At 42.0% G+C, this 18,209-nt stretch overlaps 1 long non-coding RNA gene across 2 annotated transcripts in view; it reads left to right on the top strand.

Moving 5' to 3' along the window:
• Positions 1 to 6,201, top strand: part of LOC107999737 (uncharacterized) — a 46,083-nt gene extending 39,882 nt beyond the window's left edge. For both annotated transcript variants that reach the window (XR_009832150.1, XR_009832149.1), the window contains 2 exons: positions 1,881 to 2,209; positions 4,968 to 6,201. This is a non-coding gene — a long non-coding RNA (uncharacterized LOC107999737). The remainder of the gene's footprint in view (positions 1 to 1,880; positions 2,210 to 4,967) is intronic.
• The last annotated feature ends 12,008 nt before the right edge of the window (positions 6,202 to 18,209 follow it).

Below are 18,209 nucleotides of genomic sequence, written 5' to 3' on the forward strand. Positions count from 1 at the left end.
TTGGAAACGTTCTCAATATCCTCGATATACGCGAACAAGCTGTTTGTTTCCTCGAATCGAAATAGAACGTTATTGGGGCACGACATTGTCCGTCGTGTTAATCATTCAGCGGTAACGATCGAGCTTTGCCCCGGAGAAAATGAAGAGGAATTAAATTGGAAGGCATTTTTAAAAAATAGGCAATTATTATCTTCCGATGAAAACGGTCAGGTATAATTAATTCGATTAAGAAGAAAATTTCGTGTGCAATCTAAATAATCTTGAGGGAAAATTTGATAGATCGTTCCAATCGAATTAATCTTGCATAAAAATTAAGAAAAGAGAAAGAACGCTACCAATCAAGTTCTTCTTCTGTACTTTTAGAGATCGCGGCCACAAACGCGTTGATAAATCGGCAATAACCGAGATACGAGCCGTACGACGGACCATTGAAAAATAGCTATCCACTTCCACTATGAAATTTCGCGCATATCGTAAAGCATACCCTTTACGATGCGGCTGATACGGAAGATAAAATCAGGCGGGCGGCATTAAAGGGAAATTTAATCGTGGCACGAGGAGGAACCGATGTATCTGTGTACACACAAATTCTTCTGGAGGAGCGGACACAGAGAGGAAAAGCCGCAAATTGTCTTTTTGTCGCGCGCAATCACGCCGCCACGATGGCGGCCGAGAATGTATAGGTATACACTTATATATGTATATATATATATATATATATGTGTGTATATATCCCGGCCTTTCCAGAAGGCAGGGGGCTAATGCGACGAGGGATGATGGAATTTGCAAATCACCCTGCACTTCACTTTTCTCCCCTTGGTTCTCGATTCTCCCATCTGCGTGCTCATCTAAAACCTCATCCTCGTTTTCATCTCTATCCACTCGTTCCTCCTCCTCCTCCTCCTCCTCTAGCGCTTCCCTTCTCCGTCGTGTTTCCCTCCAGTCTCATCCTATTTATCTCACTTCTTGATATCTCTTTCTTGCCCCCCTTTGTCTTCCTATCCGACATATTTCAAACGTTACGTCTGTCCCGTTTCACCGTTACGCTATTATTCCCATGTTTTTTTCTCTCTTTATCTTCCCTCTCCCCTCTTCCTTTCCCTTCCCCTTTCCCTTCGTCGCGCGCCCTCGTCACCTCTTCATCATCGACTCCATCATCCCCTCCCCCGCAGCGCCCATAATCCAGCCACTCTTTTCCTTTCCCGCCTCTTATCCCACTCTCGCCCCCTCGATGTACACGTGCTTCCACGGTTACTTCCGCGACCACGATACGACCGAGCGAGCGGGGCACACCCGCGCTTCACACTCACGGAGCGAAGCGCGTCCTTGTTAACCCCGGCTGGTTTTAATAAAAAGTTGAAGAGCCCAGGCTTACACCGCACCACCCTCCACCACCATCGATCAATCCCTCCCCTCTTTTTCTCTCGCTCTCTCTCTCTCCCCCAACGCGCCGGTTATGAGGAATAAATAACGAGTTCATATTGCTCGTAACTCGGGGAAAGGGGGGGAGGAGGGATCGCCGTGATTCCCTATCGAAATAACGCGATAGAGGGACCATGGTGAAATTTAAACGGGGAGATTCGATAACCGATTCGTTCGCCATTTCGGTGAACTAGCCGTGAAATTATTGTAATTGTGGGGAGGGAAGGGGAGAGAGGGAGAATGGGGGAGCGCGGAATCTCGCCACCGCGATTAATTTGATGAAAATTTTCGGAGTAATTTGCATGGAAAACGATTTCGGGCAAATTATTAATTATATATCGGAGGGAGGAATTGGGGAAGGATTCTTTGTTACGTATGTGCTCGTATGTGTGTGTGTGTACAATGTCTCGTTTATTTCTCGTCGCGTATTTCTAAAATAATATTTACGCGTGTTTCAGCGGAGTGAACATTTTTCACGCGTTTCCTGTCTTCACGTCATGCCCCATATACGGTGAAGAGGTTCACGAGCGCGTAACGTAATGATCCAAGAAACGAGGCGGTGTGGAACCATTATACCTGTCAAAGAAGCTATAATCTTATCCGACCCTTTCAAGGGTCCATCTCTTTTCTCCGGCCGAGTTTAATCATTTCATACGTAGCCTATTCAAGCCTTTCTATAGAGGCGAGCTGCTCTTTCAAGAGGGAGATACACGGCTCTTCGATTCCGCCTCCTATTCGTCAGCTCGTTTCTTTCCAACAACAAATGGGCACACGCGGAGGCACAACGGTAAGAAGCATTTATTTCGTCTAATCGCCCTTTGTCCTCGATACTCTCCACGAGAGACTTGTACAAATGCCCGTCCAAAGAGATAACGCGATAACCGATCTTTTTTTTCCAATCCTCGATCCTCTCGCCACTATTTTTCCAACGAAACGATTCAACGGTACGATCAAGCGTAATCTTAATTTCGGAATAATGTAAAATTGTCTTTCCTCCGAATTGCATGTATTTAAATTCCAATATATTTTAGGTATTGGTGATAAATTTTACAGATATATTTTTCATTAACTCGTTCTTAATTCGTGGAGCATCGAAATATCGAAAATTGCTGCGCGCATTAGACGAAAGTAACACCGTGTTTTCCCACGCGGTATAATATCATCGAGGGCTGATAATTGAAATTTCCTATTTACACAACCGGAATTTTTAAACGATTCCCCGATCCAGGAGAGGGGGTGGGGGATGATGTTTAATCTACCATACGATAAATTACGTTCACGATAATTTCCCTCGGCGAGAATTTCACCTTTCAATCGAGATATATTTTTATGACGATTAATCAAACTTGACGTATTTTATTATTTTTTTCTTCTTTCTTCTTCCCCCTCCCCTATTTTTCCACGAAAGTCGATCGTTTCGGTATAAAGTAAAATGCAAATATGACCTCCCGAAATAATTGACGAGCATCGATTCGGAATTATTTGTACGCGCGTTTATCGAATTTAAACGATACCTAGAAGGTAAAACCGATTTTTCGCTTTGCCCTCGTCAAAATTATCCAATGAGCGTGCACCATCGTTCTCGAATTATTTAAAATTATCCGTGGTAACGTCGATCAAATTGACGAAAGAGAGACAAAGAGAGAGAGAGAGAAAGAGAGGGCTGTAAATTCGAAAATTGTTTTCATTGTCCGGATGAAGTAGGCGAGAAGAGGATCTTTATAAAGGTGAATCGGTTGGGAAATCGCTGAATCCGGTATTAATCACTAGTGCGAGATAGTTGAAGGGAAGATAACTAGTTCGCTAGTTGGCATGCGAGTCGATAGCAGCTGGGTCAGGGCGTGCGTTTCAAAGTGACGCCGTGATTGTAAGGCGTCGTGGTAATCTTCGACTAACAACCCATTCACCGGGTCACTTCGTCGGCATAGGGCATTCCTCTGTGAACAGGGTTGCCGGCAATAGCAATTACCGATCACCCGATTGCTATTTGCTTCGCCAACACCGTGCTCGTCTTATTTAACGTCGAAAATCTGTCGGTTCTCTTCCCAACCGGGATCGCCCGTATCCTTGAGACAAATCAGAATTTTTGATCAGAGGATTGCAATCACTCGACGAGCGATTGTATCTATTAGAAATTACGTAAACTCGTCTCAATCTGTGTTCTTCCTTGATCGATAAAAATTTTTATGAGAAACGTGGTGTCAAGATTTATCGGTATTGTCAACAGAGAATCGGTCGATGCTCCGTCGATAGATGAGATTAAGCAGTTAAGATTTGATCAGAGCTCTATTTAATAACGGCGGATTAATCGGTTCTAATTTCGTGACTGGTCATGCTCCACGTGAAATCACGATTACGTCGTTCGGAACCCGTTATGAATCATGGATACACTTGCGCACTGTCCGCGTACAACGTGTATTCGCTTCGTGGGTCGATACCGTTTACGACGTGTACGAAACCGTGACATTCATATACGTTGCACTATCTTCACGGTGGGTCACGACGAAAGTTGCCACGGAATCTATAGTATATTATTTACGATTTACAATAGACCGAGCGATCACGAAATCTCTCCTTGTTGCTTGCATTTTAAACGGAATGTCTTCGGGTGCATCGATACGAAAATATTCTATACGAGGTCGTTTCATTGGTCGTGAAAGGACCGTGCACGTCTTATATGCATCGAATTTATGGTTGTCGGAATTTCTATCCAACTTACCATACATTTTTCATCTTTCTCGCCTCTTCTTTCTTCTCCTTCCTTTTTTTTCCCCGCCTCTTTCTACCTTTTTAAATGCGGTATTAGCTATAAATCACTTATGTTGCACCCATTACTGTCGAAACTTCTACCGATGTTCATAAATTTTTCTCCTTTTCTTCCGCGCAAAAGCAACGTCTATTAGTCATAAATAGAAGTCGTGGTTGAAATCAAAGTTTAAACCAAAGAATTTGCAATAGTGTTAAAAAGAGGGGGAGGAGGAAGAAAATCGAAAACGTTCCACGCGATATTCCGTACGCGCAGTGCATCGCTCGTTTGCGTACGGAAACGCAACGTGATCCATCGTAAACTTTCTCAACTTCCGAAGCGGTAACTTGCCTCTTTAGTCTCCCTTTTCGCTCTCCGCGGTTCTTCTCATCCCTCTTTCGGCCCGGTTCCTCTGTTTCTTTGCCAAGCCTCCGCCCCCACCAACTCTTTTTTCGCGAGAAAAAAGGTATCGTAAAGCATCGGAAGGAAGCAGTTAGACCGATCGTTCCGCAAATATACCGCGGTCTTTAATTCGCCGCCGCGCATACATCTTCTTCCCCTCCCCCTTGTGTCCTCGGTGACTGCAGTCGTTAAAAAAACCCGATCTTCCCTTGCCCCCTCCCTAAACTTTCCAACTTTTTAACGTCTTTTACACGTGTTCTGATATCCAATGCGCAGAGCTGGCGTGCATTATTAATTAATTCATAACGGAACGAACTTTGGACGACGACGAGTAGTTATAAAAATCGAGTGGCCCAAAGAACAGATCAATTTTGTGTATCCCTTTGTTTTGTTGCAGAGCAGAGCAAGCGAGTTTTCATGGTCGAAATTCGCAATGAAATTTAAATCGAGACACCAATTTCGAAATTAACAGCGCGAGCTGGGCGAGTTTGCGACGAGCGTTGCACGGAGGGGAAGGAAGGCAGGAAACTTAAAAAAACTTTTTATCCAGGCTGGTAGAGGTAAACCGTATTCCCGCGAAGAGAGTCTCGAAATAGGTCTCCCTCTGTTCCACGAAAAATTCGTCGCGCTTGATTTTTACCAGTAAACTGGCAAACGCTCCCGTGGAAATTTTTTTCTAACTAAGCCGCGCAACTCCATTCGCATTCTTTTCTTGGCATCCTCTTGGCACAATAAAAGGTGAAACTGCTCGTTCCCGTTTCCTTCTTAAATTGATTCGCGAGATGAAAATCAACCGTTTTTTTCCACGCGTCGTACGTATTTTTTTTCTTTTTTTTAATTAAACCGTAGGAAGAAAATTTTTGAACTATCCACAAAAAGAAGGAAAAATCGTGAAAAGTGGATTCTTTTTCTCTTCTTTCTTTTTTTAACTTCGCTACAACCGAAAGATAAATCTTGCCGGTTCCATTTTCGAAAACGCAATGTTTTTTGGTTTGGTCGAGATTCGCCCGTAAACATGTTGTGCCGTCTTTTTGATTGTGACCGAGATCTCGGTTGAATTTTCACCGGTCCCCAAGCGCGGCTCTCCGAGTTGTGCACACGTACGACGACTGTTCACCACAGGAAAACCTGCACCGTGCTTTTAGTACGACCGGTAATTACCTTTTGTAATAGCCCTATGTATATGCACGTGTATTCAATAATGCGTAGCATGCGGCACGAGTTGGAGCGAAACCGAGCTCCATTCTCCCTCTCTGCCCCTCTCTTGTTCTTTCTCCCTCTAAAATCGTAAAAGTTTTAAACGGAGCGAGTCTTTCCACGAATTTTATATGTTTTATTAAGGGTAATGGGAAGTAATTTCGTTTTTACTTAATTAAGATTATGGCAAATTGCGTTATGTATGGTAACTGAGAAACTTCTGTTCGTGTTTTTTTTAAGATCAGAAATGAAATACGACCTAATAAAGAGGAACACCATTTTCCAAAGTCTGAAATTACGCGTACGAAATCCTCCCTTTTCTTAACGAGAGAATTGCTTATGAATATTTGAATGTTTTGAACGAAAGATGAAATCGAAAAGGAGTTTCGATCGATGGTTGAATTGTTCTGTAAAAAAAAACGAAAAAAAGAAAATTTCGCCAATGAGCTTCGTTTCATTCGAGAAATCGAATTATTAAAGAGGCAAGAGGTAAAATTAAATGACGAAGAGAGGAGAATTTGATCGAGTTTCTAAATGTGATATTAATTTCGTTATTTTTTTCGATAACACGAATCTTTTTTGGGAATGAATTCAAGGAAAATTCGTCGTTTTCGATATTTTTGCACCGTTCAAATGCAATTATATCACACGATGAGATCCATAGATACAATTATTTATTAATTACATTATATTAGCCATTTCTTTTTATCTTTTTTTAATTTTATAACGATATTGTTACAGAGAGGGAGAAAGAGAGAGAAAGAGCAAAGTGAAGGGATGAGTGGAGAGGGGTTTCACGATAAATTGAATTTCAAAAACGATGTAATACTCGCAGCTCGAGGACGCTCGTACATAATTTCGTTCCGAGCCTATATATTATCGATTGCTCCATCAATTATTTATACATTAATGATTTCGATGTTGTATGCCGGTTGAAAATAAACACGGTGCTCGAAATCGTACGAAGAACGAGTTCGAAGAGCCTTTTCAAAAATATGATTTTTTTATTACCATTATTACACTTGCTCGTTAAAAATGCATTTCACTCGGATGGAAATAGGTAACAAGTAGTGCGATACGTGTTTCATTCTAGTTTCGCTTCTATTATATTATCGAATATTCGAATACATGTGCCAAATACGCAACAATTCTCGTAATATCGTTTTAAAATAATATCCCATCAATCGTAAAAATAATTTTGGTTGACAATGTTTTACAGACATCTTGTAATAGTGGGATGGTGGTGGAATAAACAGTCGAGTAACGTGATACTCGAAATACGAGAAATGATAAATCGACCGAGATAAATCGAATCCCGATGCTAAAAAATCTGTATTTTCTTGCGAATATTCGATACCTTTAATGTTCCATTTGTGTTTCAAGGATATATTATACAACGATACGATTCATAAAGAAGTATAACACAATGGAGCGAAATTGAAGAGGATGGAAATGGAAATATCGGTAAATATTTATAAATCCTTATAAAATTACGAGAAAAAAGGGAAAAAAGGAAAATAAACGCAAGAAGAATAAATATAAAAGAAATATATTTACATTGAACGTTTATTATACACGAAAAAAAGCTAATTCAATAAACTGTACATTTTATCCTTAACTATACCAGTATCATTAACCGTACAAATAAAACACCTAATCTTTCAAAATTAATTACACCGAATCAACTCCACCGAATTAAACTCTCAAATATCGAAACCTACCCTACAATTTATCCGAGACAAAAAAAAAAAGAAAATAAAATTTTCCCTCTGCTTTTCGATAACGCAAACACATCGTCGAAACACATTTTCGTGCAAGGGAGCCACGTATTACGAAGCCGAGATATATAATACGCGAGCAAAAGCGAGCACACGCCACACGAGCTTTTTAATTATGCATAATTGGCGGTAATTAAGGCACCGATACCGATCTCATCTAGATCGGAATTGCCAACCCCGTAAATCCATAAGAAAACTGAACCACCCCTTTAGCGGATTTATTTAAACGCTTTCTAAATTGCACGGGAAGTTGCGGGGCTGAGATATTTTCCTAGACTGAGGGGGGAGGTTAACGGCAACTACGCTGTCCACGACTTATGCGCGGCTGTAAATCTGTCGTAGCACGCAGTATCTAAACGGATTATTTTCCACGGGGAGCTTAATAACGTTCGCGCGCTATAAATATTTTGATGTACGGCTCGCGAATTACGCGTACTATAAGCGCACGCAACCGACTCTCTATCCTCTCAGTTGCTCGTTGCTCCTCGAAACGTGTGCGCGATAACTCTGGGTAGAAACCGCGCGTTGAAACAACAGAGGAAAGGGTGGAAATTACCCTCGACACGGTTGCGAGTCATATTTTCGATCTATGCGTCACCTTCTTAACGAATATTATGGCGTCGAGAGTCGTCACACATGGTTTGATTTTCAAATTGTAGAGACTCGTATCCGCATTACATTCCAATAAATTAAATCGGTTGTCAAGGAACTTCGCTCGTTTTCTCATTTCGTTCCTTCGATCCATATCTCTTCCGTGATTTTCTCGAATCGGGATCGCAAATAAACGGAACGATAAAGGTGTCCCGCAAACATTCAAATCGTGATGATACGCCCGCCGATATAAAATCTCGTCCTCCTCGTGAATTGGAGCGCTGAACAGGAGGAGAGAAAGGAAAAAGGTATGGTTTAAAGAGAGCGTCGAAGGCTGACCGTAATAAATTTCCTCCACGAGCTCGAGCTCGCACCGAGTTTCCTGGTGGCGCAATTTTCTGCGGTACGTTTCTCCACCTGGGGAGAATGGGAGGGCGGGAAGAGAAGAAGTAGGAAGGAACAAGCGCCCCTTCCAACAACCCTTTCTCACGGTGAGCACAGCAAGCAAGAAGGGTGGGAGGCCAAGAGTCGGGAATTGGAACGAGTGAAGTGGAATTAGAGCAATCCTCTCTAATGGTAATTAATGTGCGGCGTAGTCAATGTAACTCACGTCGAAAGAAGAGGGCACGATCAAGTCGGAAGCGGTTGGCAAGATTCAGCCTTCGATGCTTCGATGCTCGAGTATATGTGTACGTATGTGTATATGTGTGTGTGTATTCACGGAAGGGTGTCAGGGCTTGGCAGAAACGACGGAAACCCTCTGGGTGACTGGTTGGTTACCTCGTACCAGCTGCGCGAGGAACGAGAATTCTCCTGTGATAGTGATGGGCTTTCAATAGGGATAAGAAGCAACGTCGTGGTATCGCGGCAAGCACTTTTGAAACAATGAAGGCTGATTGAATCCGTGGCCTCCGTGCAAGGGGCCTGGACTTCGCCTTTTTTCTTGGACAGAGCTTCGAACCTCGTAGCGCACGTTTCGAGGAGCGAAGAAGACCACCGCTTGTTCGGGCGGTTTTGGATGGATCTTGAACCAACGATATCACGCCTTTTATTGCGGCCATTCTTATTATTATCGGTCGATACACCGAGCCGTCATTTATCGACGGATGATTTTCATTCCGCGATTTATTGGCCGCCAGATACGTTGGTATATTACTCATATTGTGAACGATGACATTATTCGATGGCTTTTCGAAATTTATGGCAGTGTGGCGGGGATATAAAGGTGAGGAATTATTGAGCGCGACACGGAATGGTACACGATTACTACATGGACCGTTTTCCTTTGTTCGAGGAAAATGGATGGTGGCTTTGAAAAAAAATACACGATTAATTTTGATACTACGAGGCGAAGACCGAGATTAATACCGTGGAAGCACCAGAAGGGAACGCTTCAATGATTCAGGCGGGCGACAAAGATTTCGTACGTCTGTGATGCTTTCGGTTCGTCCCGCTATCATCGCCACACCACTCTCTGATGCGCCGTTCCATTAAGTGTTAATTGAATCCCAGGGCTTGAACAGAGTAAAATAGATACGGCTGCAAGCGGAACAGGTACAAACTGCGGCTCCTAAAAGCCCTCTTTAAAACTATCCCCCACGGTGCTTAGCTCGGATCCCTCGCTGACCCGCGGTATGTTTCTTTCTGAAACGCTTTGAAGTTTCCCCAAAAGCATTAGCTAGTGTGTACCGGTTAAGTGCTAGTGGAACTTATATTCGCCATGTCCACGACTTTCGTTATTATAATTGCTGGGATATCGTGTCGCGATCAGTGAAATACGAATGATTTTAATTATTCCGCTTGGAGTGGAAAAATAATGGAAATAATTTTCAATTGAATTTCCTCGGAAACGGTTCTAAGAAAACTGTTCCTCGTCGAGATTCCACTTTCAGACGACGTATTTCATGAAAATTTCTCCCCTCTTTTTGCCGAATTTTTTAAAGAAGAATTTCTATCGAAAAAGAAAGAAGAAGAAAAAGAGGAAAGGTTTACGCGAACTTTCGTCTCCCTCGTGCCTCGTTCTTAGAACACGTCTCCGCCCTGTTCTTTGGTAGCGTATAAAAACGTTAGAGATGCAATAACCTACGTAGCTGCATCAATTTGTTATGAGTTTTGCAAATAACGGAGATTGAAATTGAAAAAATTTTTTCTTCGTTTAATTTGTAACTAAACTCTGTTACTGTTATGTCAACTAAACTCACAAATGAAATTTGGATTTTTCACATAAGATAAGTGAGAGGAAAAAAAAATTCGTCAAGAAACCAAGTCGCTTTTTGGTTCGCCCCGATATCTCGATCCGTTGCCGAGATATAAGCGCTTAAAGTTTCCATAACGCTTAGCATAGCGCAGACGTTATGAATGGGCTCGTGACCTACATTTCTTCCTGGAAACGCATACTACGTTTTTCCAGGAATCGCGTCTGACACTCGTCTGGAGTTTGGGGTAGGTCGGTGAGACGAGGCGCGAGCGAAAGGTCCGAGTAAGCGACAAGGACGAAGGCGGTAAACGATTAAAAATTATCCTTTTCTTTACACGACGATATCTCAAGAACCGGAAGTCGTATCGAGATAAATCGAAGAGCGTTTTAAAGGACAAGATCCCGCGTTTCCGACGATCTTTCATTCGTTGATCAAAAGTCGCTATCTTGGAAGTTATAACGGTCTAAACTTTATTTAATTTTAATCGAGTTTCAAGATAAATATACATAGCGATCGTTCAGGAATATTTCAGTGGCGTTAAAATTCGACGAAGGAATTATTACATTTTTGTGCCATGTCGCGTAATAATTTACTACAACTATTGAATTTCAAATCATCACTCTTCCCTTCTGAAATGTTATATATAATTTCACGTCAAACTGAATGATGGGGTGACTCGAAATTCATTTCGTTTACACAATTAAAAATTTTTGACAAAAATTTTTATTATTGTTTCAAGAGAATTTGAATTTGAGAATCGCGAAATTTCATTAATAATGTTAATTCATTCGTACAAGATGGGACAGGAACAGGGCGGAATTTTGTGCGCGAAACGCAAAATTCATAAATTAAATTGTTAAAAGCCCGCGTTTAACGTTAACTGGAAAGCTATCCTCTCATCGTTCCAACGTCCAACGATTTGTATTAATACACGGATCGGCGATCAGTATTCGCGACGTGTACATCAATTAGCGTTGACGCGATGGCGGCGGCTTTGACGGCGGGACACAGTTAATAATGGTGCGGCGCGCTACTACTTGCTAATGGTTTTCTATTACCAGCGCCAGAATAATTAGCTTATTACAAGTGATCGCGAGCTACCTGTTGCCGGTTGACTGCTGTTTAAAGTTGCCAACAACTCCGTGGGGTCAGCGCGCACATGCGAAATAATTAACGAACCGGCCGCGGCTCGTTGCGACAAACAAGCCGCGTCTACCTGTAATTAAAAGTAATATCGACTCGACAACACGACGAACCGGGTGAAACGAAACTTCGTAGAGCGGGGATCGATAACATCGCCGCTTGTTGAATAAATTTAACGCTCCACCTTCTCTCTCTCTCTCTCTTTCTCTCGCCTCGGTGTGTTTCGTGGGCGCGAAAGGGAGATGGCGCGAAGATGCGTCAAAGAGGGGAGATTAGAAGATGAAATCTTGGCAGCGAGCGAGGCTTTACGCGTTTTCAGTTTTAATCAACTGTACTACTCCTCCGCTGCTCGCGGTTATCAGTGGTGAAATAATTATTCGATAAAAAGCGGGCGAAAACTTGATAAATCCGCCGTTGAGGGGTTGTTTTAACGATTCGAAATGGAACGAAAAGCGAGGGGGATTGAACGAAGATTTTTGAATATAAAATTCGATAGAGAGAGAACTTTCTCATATACACATCTTGTGCAACTTGCAAATTCCTTCGCACGATCTTTAAATAACTTTGAAAAAGGGGACGGATTTAACGATTGTGCGAAAAGGCGAGCGGTAAGATTTTTTTTACTATCCACGGCTGACTTCTAAGAATAATTTTTTTTTCCGCCGTGAGGAACAAAGAGGGCAGACGAGCGGAGAAGAAAGCGGACGCGTTGCACGCGCCCAAGCGGCCTCTCAAAGCGGATTTCTTCCCCAACGGAACTGGAACGCGAATAACGCGAAGACGGCGATATCCATTCAATCGATTCGAGGCTGCTGCTCCTAATCGCTTATTCACCGATATCACCACCTCTCTTTGTCCCCCGTGTGTATAGCGCGGTTCCTCTGTGCAATCGACTGGTCGCTTTTCCACGGAACGGCCAGCTCGCTCGAGAAGACCCACTATAAATGTCTTCGCCCGGTTGATTGAAATTTATGTTTTAATTCATAGTCGGATAGGCGGGATCGGCGAATACATCGTGCCGGTTGGCCGCTGCGGCGGAAAGGGGTTGGGAGAATGGATGGGAGAAGGATGGTGGAGGGGGCACAATGAAAGGCGAGAAAAAGAGTTCGAGAGAGGGGAAGAGGTCATTTCGTTTCTGTGTGTTTGCTGTTAATTTACAGTGACGTGCCGCGGTTGAGCGCGTTCTAGGCTAATAAATTTCGGGACAGACGTACCGGGCTCACAGCTTTTTCCAGGATCCTCCTCCTTCCGTTTCTATCGTTCGCGAGAGACGTCTTCCTCGAATGGAAAACTTCCCTCTTCGTCTTAATAATTTATCGTACGTAAAAATCAAGCAAGGGCCGTTCAAAATTTTATATTTTCCCTTTCCAAAATCATCTCAAATCTCGTCAATTGAAAACTATATTCTTGAAGGTAATGATCGATGCATTGCATTTTTTAAAAATTTTTTATGAAAATTTTCTTCAATTGCGAATCTGGCCATTAATTATTTCCATAAGAATGATTACGATGATTCGATGTAAGGATGGCGATGCACGGGAAAGAAAAATCGCAGCTTTCCTCGTGAGAGAATTGTCGAGAAGCGTGGAAAGCTCGAGTTGGGACAGACAACGGAGGAAACGAGTTGGCGTACTTCCCTTCGAGGGCTCGGATTCGAATGCCCCTTCGGAATATGGTTGCGAGACCGGTGCGAACGGGGAAGCAGTTTTCGGGACTTTGCTATTTTCTGCAAATATAAATAAGGCGGTTGTTCTATTTACGAGTAACGGGCTGCCACGAAATAGCGAGATACAAGGAACAAACAACGCACACGGTCGATTGAACGCGTACAATTGAAATATTTAGCGACGTTCCCCTCTGTTCCTTTATCACGCGGCCGAGAGGGGGAAAGATAATGGAACGTGGTAGGGGGAAAAAAACTGTTGAAAGGAATCGTAAATTCGGAATATCTGTGATGAAGGTGAAAGGAATTGTAAAATAATATTCACAATCCGCAAGAAACGGCATACCCTGTTCATAGAGATCTTCGAGATTCTCTATCCTTAAGCCATGTATATTTAAATTTTCGCATCCTTTTTAAGACGCATCAATTTTAAGGGATCGTATCATAAATTCCGGAGGAGTAAATTATTATTATATTTTTCGTTGTGGCGACAATTTTGTTGGGCGATATATTGTTCATACGTTCAGACGATCGACGAAATTGATTCGGTGTGAGTTGAGTTTCACATATAACATGCATCTTTTCTTTCTTTTTTTCCTTTTTTTTAATTGTCTTCGTTCATCTATTGTGCGCTTCAACCGTGCAAACGTCTACGACCCCGCCTTATATTTCGAAATATAAGAGAGGAGGAAGGCTACCGCTCCAATGCAAATATGTGAAACGCCAAGAAGTCCGACCTCTGACCCGTTACAACTCTTAACAAAGTTTTAAAATCACGTCCTTCCATTACTCACCGTTTTCTTTCCACCGTTCCGCGGCTTTCCCTTTCTTCCCTACCGTAAAAATCCAACCCGGTGAATTTTAATGCAATTTGCTCTCGTTTCCTGGAAGACGAACTCCATTCTCCGACGTGTCGCGCTTCGCGGTGCTCGAGTTTCGAGCATAAGTGTGAGCAATCGTTAGAAAGGTCAGCGACCATCGAAACAGAGAGGGGGAAAATGGAACGGAGAGTAAATGCACGTCTCGATGTATGCAAACCTCCGGTGACAAATTGTGTCACGAACAAATTATCCCAGAGGCCGCTATTTTTCAGTTGGCAGTGATTTAACGTGAAACGTGAGCGATCGATAAATTTCGCAAATCTCTTCTTTTTTTTTTTTTTTCATCCCACGAAATCGTGCACGTGATGAACGAATATACGATATATATTTATTTATTTATTTTTCCTCGTTTCTTTCCATCCGTAGAAAATAAAAGGTTACGGGGACAAGCGTTATGGAGTCGCGGTATTCGATTATCGTTGGCGATGAAAAATCGATGGAAAAAAAAGATAACTTCCTGCCGCGGAATAAAACGACTTTACTACGTGCAGCTTGTTAAAATGCGGTTTCCACGAGTCTTTTCCCGATTTCTTGCAAGAGATAGAGATACTTCTCTATCGTCGAGCAACGTTGAGGGTTTTAAGTGCGATGCGCGCGAATTTTACGAAATCCAACGTTGTTGGAGCTGTTACCAGGGATGGATCCAAAGGGGAGGAAGATGGAATGTTTCGGTGTATAAGTTTACACCGAAGATGGACGGTTTTACGTGAAACTCGAACTTTCGAATATCTCATTAATTTCCAACTGTCTGCCGGTGGCAGTCATAAGTTCCGCCACGCTCGTGGCAGTTTGAAAAGTTGGGAAAGATCGCGGTCCAAACGTGAAATAAAGAAACGTTGGTTGGGGAGAGGGGAAAGTTGGCCTGGAGTTAGGCTTTTGAAACGATCGACAGGACGAGCTCGAAAGAAATATTCGAATTTATTCTTCGCGATGATTTTAAAATTTATCGCTATAAAGATGAACGATGATAATTTTGGAAAGGATGTGATACGAATTTCCGCTAGGATGATTAATGAATTTAAGTGTAAGGGGATAAACCTAAATTTTTACACAAAGTTTCGATGGCTCGATTCTCAAGATTCGATACTCGCAAGTTTCGAAGTTTCCATCCGATCTTCCGGATCATATTTCAAATTACTATACATCCAACTACGTTGATTTAATTAGTAGAATTTTAGAATTTCCAATTAACCCAACATGCTTGCAACATGCGTTTTAAATCTTTGTCTCGATTTAAATAACCAGCTTGCCATTTATTATATAAGAACCTACAATTACACAATCGTGCCCTTTATTTTTTATCCAGTTAGACAAATATATAAGAAAGAAGTATGAATCATTTAAACAAATATATATATATATAAATTTACGAGTTTCCAATAGTTTACGAGAATTTAAAAAAATCGAGAAAACATCCCCCTCCTACATTTCTCTAATCCCTTGCACAAACTCGAAATCTACGATGCTGTCTATCGAACTAACATAAGCTCAACTGTATAGAAATATTAAATCGATACAAAAGGCCAGGCTATTTAATCGATACAGATGAATCCGGCCTGACCGATAGGCGGACTCGTACCACTGCGAACGGGGCCATCAATTCCGAGCGTCAAGTGACCGCGAACGTACATTTTTCGTTGACAATTTAAATCTACGAGGAGGAGATAATGGGGTTTCACTGGATTTTAGAAAAACGGCGGGTAGGATGGACGCAAAGAAGGAAATAGAGCCGTGTACGTATAATTCAATGGTCAATAATTTATGGACTAATTAAACGATCGAACTTGCAACGCAAACAATCGAAGTCCCATTGTCGTGGACGGAAAGTGGGTCGGTGAATGGGGGAGTAGTAAAAAGAGGGAATGAAGGAGAGGGGGGAGAGATAGGAGAGAATAGGTAACAAGCGATCTTGATATCAGAATCGGAGTTTGGATTTTGTTACGGCGAAAGAGGGGGAGGGTAGATTTATACGGGTGAGCTCAAGTTGGAGCGTTTACCAAGCGCTCCGCGAGAAGTGGCGCGGTATTATGGATGCGTACAATAAGCTGTGCGCGTCTTCTACGGCCAATTCTGTGTAAATTGACCATTTGTTATCAGCGACGAGCAAATGGTTCGTTTAATGCGCGCATATGGCACGCAATCGTAACCGATCTCGAATAATGGAGAAAATTGCAGGTAAAGTTTCTCTCTCTCTTTCTCTCTCTTTCTCTCCCCCTCGTTCTTTTTCTCTTTCCGTCTCGCGGACTCTCGGTTACTCGGTAAACGCGCGGTTATATCGCTTGGAAATTTAAGAATTGTTTTATAATGAAAAAATACTTTGCGCGAGGCAACACCGTTTAAACGTTGTTCCACATTAATGGGAAAGGAGAAGGGAGGGAAGGGGAGGGGAAAAGTGTGTTTAATTCAAAGACCGTTTAAAGTTTATAGAAAAATGTTGATTTTAAAAACAGACTGACAACGGGTACAAACGTTGAATTCTATACGTATGTGTGCGCTCACGTACACATGTATGTATGCATGTACGTATTTACGCGTTTCTGGGCTCGATTCGTGTCAACCATTTTTCACCTTCCCGTCGCTCGTATGCACGTATATACCGTATATGCAACGTCGCGCTTCCTGGCTTTGTTCAACACATGCATTAAATATGGGGCGACCCGTTGTTGGCCGGCTTTATAAAATAATCTCTGGCGAAACATGGTATTGAAATTTATAGCGGAAACGCGCGCCGTTGTATTTAATATAAAATTAACGTCAACGTTGGTGAATTTAGAAGATATATCTTTCGACTGGTAATTGGAAAATTACCGAGAAGAAGAATTTCAAGGATCGAAATTATTAAAAAAGAAGGGCTGCAATTTTGAATAGCCGGTGAAACGAATGGGGAGGGTTTCGGCATCTTGGGCATAAAAGAAGAGGGGAGCGGGTTGGAATAAAATTTATAAACGAGATAAATTGTGGAGGGTCAACAAAACGAACCGCGCAGCGTTGGTTCTCATTTTCGTTAATACAGAATGCAATGTTTACGGTTAAATGTTGCGCGGGGTAAATTTGTTAAATAAGGTGCATAAAGATGCGAAATTAAATACGAACGGTATTGAATCAAAATGTATTGTACAACCGTGAACCGGGGCAAAATAGACTGGCCGCATAATTACACGAAAATGGTGGCGCTCAACATTTGTAAAATCGGTCGAGTTTACTCAGCTGTGAAATAAGCCAAGTATATATGTACACGTAGTTGGATTAAAAAAGATAATGGAGAAAGATCGTGCCAACGGGTTGGATATACCCGTTGTTCATACACGCGTTAGATAAAAAAAAAAAAATGCTATTCCGTCGGAAAATTTCATTTCCATCTTGAATTGCGAACTAATTTTTACCATAGAATTCATTCCACGCCCGTTATAATTTCCTATATATATATATATATATATATAGAAAAATTTCTCAACGACATCGTATTTTACTACGAAATACGTAATATATACATTTTACATTTGAATCGTCAAACGTAGCGGAAAGGAAACACAACTTACATATCCGATCCGCGTATCCAACGACGGTATTTCAATTCCAATTTTCCGCCCCGATGCTTATTTTATCGCGAGAAATCAAAGCCCGTTGATATTTGGAGAGCTGAGGATCATACTTGTAGCGTGAATCTCGGTATTTTTACTGTTCCAGAACGAGATTATAACTTAAAATCAACGACGCAAAACTAATACCGGAGGACGTAAAAATATTCAAAGAAATCTTCTCTTAAAAAATACCAAACTCCATTTTAAAAATATCCACAATCCATGCGCAATACCTTCGCACCAACGATTTCTTCAGCGATTCCCTGGCAACTTGCAAGTCAACCATCATACAATCGAAGGTAAAACCGAAGATTACGATTCATTTCCATTCTATTCCAATTTTATTTGCTTCCAATTTACCAACGAACCGTTAAACCATTCCGCCCCTTAACGCAATCCATCGCATCTCTCTTGGCCCGATTCCGCGCAACCTCTCCTCTCCCTCGATCGAGAAAATTCGAAAGAAAATGTTGGGCGTTTCTTTCGCCGGCAAATATAAAGAACGAAACCTTCCTCCCGGCTGTGTAACCAAAGCTGAAGAGAGAGAGAGAGATACGAAAAGCGAATTCAATCTGGAAACATTTGGCGGTGGGTGGTGGTCATCGGA

This window comes from Apis cerana, linkage group LG12 (assembly GCF_029169275.1).
Source record: "Apis cerana isolate GH-2021 linkage group LG12, AcerK_1.0, whole genome shotgun sequence".
NCBI lineage: Eukaryota > Metazoa > Arthropoda > Insecta > Hymenoptera > Apidae > Apis > Apis cerana.